This window comes from Rhinolophus sinicus, linkage group LG09, assembly GCF_036562045.2.
Source record: "Rhinolophus sinicus isolate RSC01 linkage group LG09, ASM3656204v1, whole genome shotgun sequence".
Taxonomy (NCBI): Eukaryota; Metazoa; Chordata; class Mammalia; order Chiroptera; family Rhinolophidae; genus Rhinolophus; species Rhinolophus sinicus.
The window spans coordinates 114,999,532-115,009,442 of NC_133758.1; the positions used below are offsets into that span (position 1 = coordinate 114,999,532).

Here is a 9,911-nt window from a genome sequence, read left to right on the forward strand (position 1 = left end):
AATCATTTGATGCCCAGAAAAAAAGAGAAAGTGATGAATATGTAGAAAACATCTGAGTGAAGTAAAAATGTTTTGTAGGAAAAGAGAATCTGATCAGAATTATAGAAATGGGTTCAAGAAGCTATGCAAAGTCAATAAAATTGTCTCTGGTTTAATAGGCAAAACAGGCTAAGGAAAATGACCTGGGAGATATTTTGAAGTATATATATATGTATATATATATATATATATATATATATATATATATATATATATATGGTGTATCAGTATTTCATTCGTTTTTATAGCTTAGCGACATCCCACTGTATGGACGTTTTGTTTATCCAGTCATCTGTTGATGACCATTTCAGTTGTTTCTACCCTTTGGCTAATGTGAATAGAGCTTCTATAATAAACATTGTGTACGAGGTTTGTGTTGAATACCCGTTTTTAATCATTTGGGGTATGTGCTAGGAGCGGAATTGCTATGGAAATTCTATGTTTAATTTATAGAGGAATTGGTAAACAATTTTCCACAGCAATTGCACCATGTAAAATTCCTAACCAATGTGTGAGTGTTCCATTTTCTCCACACCCTCACCAACACTCATTATTATTTTTTTTTCCTTTTTGAATTATAGCTATTCTAGTGGTTGTGAAGTGATATCTCATAGTGGTTTTAATTTGCATTTCCTTGAGGGCGAGTGTCATTGAGCATCTTTTGATATGTTTGTTGGCCATTTGTGTATCTTCTTTGGAGAAAGATCTATTTAAACCCTTTGATCACTTTTTAATTGGGTTGTATGTCTTTTTGTTGTTGAGTTGTAAGTATTCTTTATATATTCTGGATACATCATATATTCTGGACATATACTAGACTATATATTCTAGTATCCAGAATCATCAGGTGTGTGGTTGGCAAGTATTTTGGCCTGTGAGCTGTTTTTCTCTCTGGTTAGTGTCCTCAATGCACAAAAGTTTTTAATTTTGATGAAGTCCAATTTATCTATTTTTTTCTTTTGTTAGTTGTGCTTTTGGTGTCATACCTTAATGCCATTTTTATTGCATTTTGAGATATTCAAATTTACCCATAAGATAAGGAAGCCAATGTGTTTGTGACCCTTGATTATTTCTTTAAAAATGTTTTTCCCCAAATGATTTCATATTAAAATGTCTATTTTTATTTTTTGATGTTTTAAAAATGCATGCTTTTCATCTATTTGGTGAGAATTGAACTTTAGTGTAAAATTAAGACGTTGGGAATGCTTCAGGGGATATTTGAAAGCAAATAAAACAACTTTTACTTGTTTTCTTAAGAAAAGTGTGACCCAAAACCTAAAGGTTTCCATGTTGGGAAGATAAAATGTGTGCTGGAATTGGGAACAAAGCAACTAAGAAGTACTTTGAAAGTGAAAGGTGTTTTCATTCAGTGCAATTGAATCCAGTGGCTTGCATTCTCTTATACTTAAGAAATTAGGAGGTGAGTGTTGAACCATGACTTATTCATTAAGGAAAAGAAATAAAATCATAGTCTCCAACTTTAAAAAGGGATTCAGGATGATTCTGGAAATGATAATGTAGCTCACAATATCAATTCACAGGCTACAAGAATAGGAACCAGATGTATTACCAGTGACAAATCAAACACTTGAATTTATTTTGTTTTCAGTTTTATGAAATGAGGATAAATGTTTAGTTTTGAGAAAACTGATCCAAAATAAAAACTAACAAGGAGGCATTGCAATAATTCCACGCTGAAACATCCTTACAGATTTGCTGTCAGAAACCTTATTACCAGTAGAATAAAAGACACAGACACCTGAAGTGCAGACACCTCACCAAAAAAGAGATACAGATGGTAAATAACCACATGAGAAGATGCTCCACATCATATGCCATCAGGGGAATGTGAATTAAAACAACGGTGAAATATTGCTACACACCTATCAGAATGACCCAGATCCAGAATAGTGACAATACCAAATGCTGGAAAGGCTATAGAGCAACAGGAACTCTCATTCACTGCTAGTGGGAATGCAAAATGGTGCAACCACTTTGGAAGAGAGTTTGGCAGTTTCTTACAAAATAAACATGCCCTTAACATATGACCCAGCAATCATGCTCCTTGGTATTTACCCAAAGGAGTTGAAACCTTGTAACCACACAAAAACCTGCACGCAGATGTTTGTAGCAGCTTTATTCCTAGTAGCCGAAAGTTGGAAGCAAGCAAGATGTCCTTCAGTGGATGATGGATAAATAAACTGTGGTTCATCTAGACCAGGGGTGTCCAAACTGCGGCTTGCGGGCCAACTGCGGCCCACAATCCATTTTGTATTGGCCCGCAGCAAATTCCAAAAATATATTTAGTTTACTTAAATAAACCAGGTGAGGCAATACGTACTTCACCTTGAGTCAGTGGCCCGGCTGTTTGTGTATTTTACCGCATATGGCCCTTGGTGAAAAACGTTGAAAAAAGTTTGGACACCCCTGATCTAGACAATGGACTAGCATTCAGCAATAAAAAGAAATGAGCTCTCGAGCCATGAAAAGACATGGAGGAAACTTAAATGCATGCTGCTAAGTGACCGAAGCCGATTTGAAAAGACTGCATACTCGGGGAGGATGAGTTTGGAGGTGTTAGGCATGAGAAGAGGGCAGGGGTACACAAAAGGGGCAGAGAACACCCCAAATCAACATGACACTTGGAACTTTTCCGCCCTCGGCCTGAGCTTGTTAGTTTCCTGGGTGAAGCCGACTATCACCTCTGTGTTGTCTTGTTTGGTCCAGAAGGTTGCACATACCAGCTTGCAGAGGTGAACAGGACGCATGCCACCCGGGCTCCCTGTGGTGTCACGTTCATCATTGAACTCACTCACTTCCTACCTTCCTTCTCTTCCAGTTCTCCCTTCTTTTCTTTCCAGCCTTTAATTCTTAAATGGTTTCCTCCATCTCTCATTTATTCATCCAGCTATTGACAACTGTTTGTTGCCATGTGCCAGGCACTGGACTAGCTCCTAAGTCTATGACAAGCTAAAGACAGGGTACCTTCACTCACGAACCCAAACGTTCAGTGAGGAAAACAAGTATGAAACCAAATGCCATTCAAGATGATAAATGCTGTGTAAAAGAGGAGATACATATATTGAAAGCCCTGAGGAAGCCAGGGCCTGCTTTATAAATGTATGACCTGAATGTTTGTGTTCCCCTGAATTCAAACATGAAATCCTAACCCCCAAGGTGATGGCTTAGGAGGCAGAGTCTTGGGGGAGGTGCTTAAGCCACGAGGGTGGAGCCCTCATGTCTGGCATTAATGCCCTTATAAACGAGACCCCAGAGAGCGCCCTCACTCTTTCCACCATTTGGGGACAGTGAGAAGTCTGACCTCTTCCAGCCATGCTGGCACCCTCATCATCCAGCCTTCAGAACTGTGAGAAATAAATTTCTGTTATTTATGAGCTACAGGTCTATGGTATTTTGTCACAGCAGTCCAGACAGACTAAGACAATGCATTTGGTGAATTCAGATATTGTTTAAATCTAGACATGATTATGGCTTGATATTCTGACTGTCATCCATCTTCTATGTAATAATGCACTTTTTTATTTCACCTTTACAAACAAAGACAATATGGAGTGCTGACACTTTGCGATTTTATTCCAGGTGACAGATGGGGTTGGTTGTCCTCATGGCCTTGCACACACATTCTCGTGGTCACAGCACACACTGCTGTGGGCTCAGTACTGGGGGGGGCGCCTGTGCCAAGGGACCATGCTACGACTAGCTGCTCCATTAGGGACCCGTCCATGATCTGTTAACACATTAACCTGCCCAGCTGTCAGATGTGGGCTACCATTGATCACACCCAGAGACGGCTCCAGCCCATTCAATATCCTGCCCCCATCAAAGTACAATCAGAATTAAAGAATGCTAGCAAAGAAAGCGGGTGCACAAATAATCTCTCCTCTAAGGCTCCAGAGCTGCCATTTTCTTATACACAGTCATGTGGGGAAAGCGTATTAGTTACTGTAAGTCCATGACCGTTAGCTTGTCTCTGTTGTAGATGGGACTTAGGAGCACACACCGGTCTCAGCCACACAAAGCAGACATGTACCTTCATTTCAACCATAAGCCCCTCCTCCTGTGAGCAGTTTAATGGACTAGGGTTTGTCTCCTAACCCAACACGGCCAGTTCAGTTTCATCCCAGGACTTAGGAATTGTATGTAACATGCCAGTTGATTTGGAGGCAAGGCTGTGAAGCTGAGATGAGGGTAGTCATATTTTGGCATGTATTTGCCTCAAGAGGGAAATGCATTTTGCAGATTATAGGGGTGAGAGGCAGTCGGAGGAGAGACAAGAATGTAAGACCTGGTGGAGATGAGAGGAACCAGGCTTCCTGGCTGGTCAGTTTGGAGTTTCCTCTTCTAGGTCCAACTTCTGGGAAGGCCTGGGGTACCTTTCTGCTCCCGGGTACCACAAGACGTGCTTCGCTCCTTATTAGGAAAGAAACCAAGACAGAATGTACATCACAATGAAAACAAGCTTTTTACTTCAGGCAGCTTGAGTGGGTCTCTGCTGCTTGCAACCTACAGAGCTTGAGAAGTCCTAAGAAAATTTCTCGAGTGTGAGTTGTTCTCACTATTGCCGGCCTTGGGCAGTTGAATTCCTTTGGATAGTATACATGAAACATGATGATGGCAGACAAATCTTCAAGGTCACTGAGTCCGTGCCAGGACCCTGGGATAGAATAGGTCCATGTGGAGAGAACAAGCACTGGATGTAAACAGGCTGGATCACCCCAAGGAAATGAGCACAAGTGATCTGCTAGGCGGGAGCCAGCTGTCAGGGGAAGCCGGAGTCCCATCCTGGAGAGGTTCAGAAATACGGTACCAGTGGCTCAGCTGGGATAGCAGGACACGTGCGGGTGACAAGTGGCCTTCAGTCATCCCTCCCCCTTGGGCCCCTTGAGTCTGCTCTCTGGGCTTCGGGGACATATTCGTGATGAGAGGTAAGGTCCTGCATCGCGGGAATTTGCTCAGCTCTGTGGGCATCTGGTCCACTTCCGGGATCTAGCTTTACCACAGTTTTTGTGAGGGGACCTTTGAAAAGTCCCCACTTTGCAAGCCCCTGGACTCTGGGGCTCCAGCTGCCTCACTCGTAATGCCAGGAAGGTGGCGGGAGAAAGGACTGAGTCAGAGACAGTGAAACCAGATAGGAAGCTGGAAAAAGTGAAATTTTGCAATAGGTTTTCCTGCCCTTCGCTTGTCTCTGTTTTCCTGGCCAGGATTCATCCTAAGAGACTATTTTTACCCTGTTCCTGACCCAGCGAAACCTTGAGGTTCTGCAAATCTTACCAGATTTAGATTCCATTTGTATTTTCTCTGTAACCTCTTATTTCTGGGAAAGAATGGAGACCAGAAGGGAATGCTTTAGCTTGTGCTCATTTCTCTTGCACCTCATTGCGTAAGCCTTGGTCTCTCAGCCTCCTTGGAGAGACTGGGTGCAGCGCCCCAAGAAGCCTCACTGGGGAAGAAACGTTTTACACACTGAGGAAACCAAGGCAAGATCAGCCTCTTTTCCACAGGCTTCAGGCAGGAGAACTCGCCATGCTTTCTCTGTTGGTGGAGGCCCTGACCTCGGGGTTTCAGAGCTGGGTGGAAGGCAAGTCCAACGTGTGCTTCTCAGGGGGTTTCTGCACGTCGCCTGGACTGCGTTGCAGAGCCGCCCCTCACACGGGTGTGGATGCACGCTGGCGTCCTCAGGAGGGCAAGGCCTGCGCTGTGGCACACTCCCAAAGTGTTGGAGAAAGAAGCCTCCCACGCAGAATTTTCCCACACTCAGCACACAGGCCAAGAAGAAACCAAGAGGCACCGTCTGAGCCCTGCGGAAATCACAAGACGCGCGGCCTGCAGCTGGGGGACAGCAGCTGCAGCGCTTACCATTGGGGGTTTCTTCTGGCTGGAATCCTCCGCAAGTTCAGACCAGTTAGCAGAGGGTTTCCAGATGGGCCCGAGTGGAAGAGCAGAAAAAAGAACCGTTCTTAGTAATTATCCTGCATTCACTAGACAGATGTGGGTCTCTCTCTCTCTCTCTCTCTCTCTCTCTCTGCTATCATCAAAGCAGAACATGCTGCCTTGTCTGAACTGAGAGTTAGATCTGAAGTCTATTTCTGGTTCTGCCAACTGACACTGACTCTGGGGTGACCTCAGGCACTTCCTCTCTTTAGTGCCTCAGAGTTCCCCTCTCTGAAAATGACTTTAGTGCCGTGTTACAACCAAATAGAGCCCCCACTCCTAGAAGATGCTCAGACACAGCTTTTCGCCATCCACTCTGAGCCCACGTTCTTTGGATTTCGCCACGGGCTCGTAAGGCACAAGGAGAACATTCCTTGGTCATTTGCATCCTGACAAAGATGTGTCCAAGTGATGCAGTTTCCTCCTGTTGCTTGGGTGTCTCAAAAGCCTGTGGCTGAACTCTTTCTTATTCCATCCAAAGCTGGTGACGGAAGATCCTGGGAGTAGACAGGTGGGCTGGGGGTTATACTGGAAACGCACCCCAGCCTCAGGAGAAAGCTGCCCCAGTGGATGCTCGGGCCTTGGCTTCTGACTGTGTTGGGTCGCAGGTACAACAGCAGCTCGCACGTCACAAGGAGGACCGGTGCTGACGCGCGATCTGGACGGAGAACTTCTATAAAGAGACTAAAAAGACAAGCTCCACACTGGAAGAGTCTTTCACAAATACGTATAAGGGTCATTTCCAGAGCGTATAAAAAATGTATATTACTCATTTTCAGAACACATGAAGAACCCCTACAAACCCGATTTTGAAATTGATAACAAAGCAATAGCAAAATGACAGAAGGCATGAAAAGGCACTGACAAAAGAGAACACAAACGACTTACAAACACAAAAAATGTCCAACCTCACTAGTATTAGGTGAATGCAAATTAAAACCATGTTATCATATCACCAGGTTGGAAAACTTAAAATATTCAAGAATATGAAGAATAGTAGCACTGTCTGGAACAACAAAAACTGTAAGGAGCCAGAAGTCTCCCTGGCAAGTGAATATTTTTAAAAACTGCGACACCTGCTTACAATGGGGAACTACACAGCTGTTAAAATGAACCAACTCTGCATCATGCAGCAATGTGGGTGAGTGTCAGGAACCTATTTTTGAGTGGAACCAGCAAGTCACAAAAGAGTGTAAAAGGTACCCTTTCATTCTTGTGACGTCCAAAGAGAGGACATAAAAATATACTATTTATGGATGTTGGAAAATAAGAATAATTTTCTAGGAAACATAGGGAAATAAACTCAAAATTCAGGATAGTATTTTACTCTGAGCAGGGAGACCAGGAGGTCGGGTTAGGGGGCGGGACGCTGGTGACCTCACGGTAATGACGATGGTTGGTTTTCCTAAAGTGAGTTCATGACCGTTAGATCGTTATTCTTTACGCTTTATGTCTATTTATAAGACTGTATCTACTCCATACTGAAGAAACCTGAGAATGTCATGAACAATTTCCCAAGCTCAAATATACTTCATTCTTTTAAAAAATGTGTAATATTCTGTAGTATGGATACATCATTTTCGACTTAAACATTTCCCTATTGATGTAAATTTAAGAATTTTGTTTCCCAATTTTTGGCTTTTCTCATGCAATAAAATCTAAAAATGGACTTAACAATTTTTTTGTTCTTGTTGTTGTTGTTTTTTTGGCAAGGAAGTTTCTTTGTTTAACAAAACAAACACACCCCTGCTTTCTAACTCCTCCCTGTAGAAGGTTTGATGCTTTCTAGAGGGCTTTGGACAGGGAGGAAGAGAGAGAAGGCAGAGGGGAGTGAGTGGCCCTGGTGGTGACGTTGAATCACACGCTGTAATCCTGGCCCATTCTCAGACACAAAGGATTTCTGTCTGCCTTTTACTCCATGGGAGTGAAGTGGACCGTTCATGTAATTGATGCTTCTACCCACTCAACCACCCAAATCCAAGTTTGTCTGACTGGGACACTCTTACAGGCAAATGTAGTATGTTTTCCTTTTCCCAACAACTTCAGGAATTGTATGTTCAGTAGGATTATTGGGGACACTCAGAAAACACAGGAACCAGATGTGGGACATGTAAAGAGATGAACAGGAGAAGGCATAGGATGCCTCGCGTTCTTTTTCAGTCAGTTGTCGTAAGGAAGCCGGGGTGAGTGAGTCCTGGCTTGCAGTGGCCCTCCCGCCTCACTGCTGCTTCGTCAACAAGTGTTGATTATTTAGTCTCTTGATCTGACTATTTCAAAGAGAAAGGAGACTTTATTCAATTTAGAACTGTTAATAAATGAGATCCTTTATTATAGATAACTCAGTTGTTTTTTTAATAGGTTATTGAAAAGATGCCCCGAGGTGCCATTTAAATAAAGCTGTTACAGTACGTAATGGGTCACAGAAACCAAGAATACAATATCCACGTAATTTAATAACATTTAGGAATAAGATTTCCATTAGACATGCCTGGAATTGGAGCATACAGCTTTACTGCTTTCTATCAGGAAGACCTCTAAATTCCCAATTTAAACTGATATGTTTCCAGCTCGTGAATTCAAGTGGGTCTCTGAGTAAGAGAATAAATTGGGCCGGAGACCTAGGCATTGTGCTGCTGTGCAAACCTGATTGCTCCTGCGAGGTTATTAAAAATTCTGGGCTAATGTTCTGGAAAGAATGAATTTGCTCGTATAGCAGTCTCCGTGCGTCAGGGTGGCTCTGCAGCCACGGCACCCTCTCTAAACTCAGCATATGTCCCAGGAAGGAGATTAATTGAATTAAGAAGTATTTATTAGAGAAGAAATAAATAGCTTTTGCCAATTAATGAGGTCAGTCAGCCCATCCATTAAGGAGGGGTCAGGGGGCTCTGCCAGAGGGGTTGCGTTTTCCCTTATGGAGCCTGGGAGGCAAGACGCCAGGGGAGCCCATTCAGGAGCTGTAGACGGTTAGAGGTGCAGCGGAAATGAAGTGTGAAGGGAAGTAATCGAGCCATTGTACAGTCAGGGTAGAAGCGTCACCACCTTTTGCCTCACCGTTCCTTTCTCTTCCTTTCCCCTTGTCTCCCAAACGTTTCCTCTGTGATCCTCTACACTGACTGTCAGAGCACGTTCTATATAATGACAAGTACCTGCTTAGTGTAAGCGTTGGACACTGTTTGTCACTATTTGGACATCAGCAACGTACGGGTGGTTATTGTCTAACCTTCTGCTGACGAAAGAAAACGCACTGCACGTAGACAATTGAAAAATGTGGCACATCCTCGACTTAATTTTATGGAAATTTCAATTAAACAAAAAGATTCCCCTTTCCCCAATATCACTGTAATTTTTCCCCAAAATCATTATTTCTGAACTGGAACTGAGAAATAACTGATTTGTACTTTTATTTGAACACACACATATATATATTACATACGATGTATCAGTCTCCTGCTAATACGTTATATGTAGGGCAAAACAGTTTGCCCAGAGAGAGTCTTCATTTAATTCCTCAATGCAAGTGTGTTTTCATTGCACAAGTATTGATCAGCTTGTTGGCAACGACCGTTACGATCATCTCGATTCCGGGAACACAGATTGGTTGCAGGTGGTGTTACCTGGTCCCATCACTGGTCCCAGTGGCCTGCACTCTGGCCTCGTCGTTACAGACTGTTAGCAGCATATCTGCAGGCCCCGCAGACGTGCTGGGCGCGCTTAGGGAGGGGCATTGCCTGGTCCTGCCCAGAACAAATCTTAATTTATGAAAAAGGGACGGGGGCCATGAGAAGTAATTGGCATTTTCTAATCATCAAGTGAATCTAGACACTGTAGGAACAGTTTTTGTACATCATTAAGTTCTCATGACACCCCCGTGCGGGAGACACCACTGCCCCTACTTTGCAGATGAGTGAACCAAGGCTCAG

The 9,911-nt window shown here is 43.3% G+C and overlaps 1 long non-coding RNA gene across 1 annotated transcript; it reads right to left on the minus strand.

Annotated features, from left to right (window-relative positions):
• Positions 1-3,556: 3,556 nt before the first annotated feature.
• LOC141573228 (uncharacterized) lies at positions 3,557-6,579 on the minus strand. The gene is made up of 2 exons (XR_012498937.1): positions 5,332-6,579; positions 3,557-4,470 (listed from the first exon to the last, which is right to left on the minus strand). It is a non-coding gene; the product is annotated as an uncharacterized LOC141573228 (long non-coding RNA).
• Between the last annotated feature and the right edge of the window lie 3,332 nt (positions 6,580-9,911).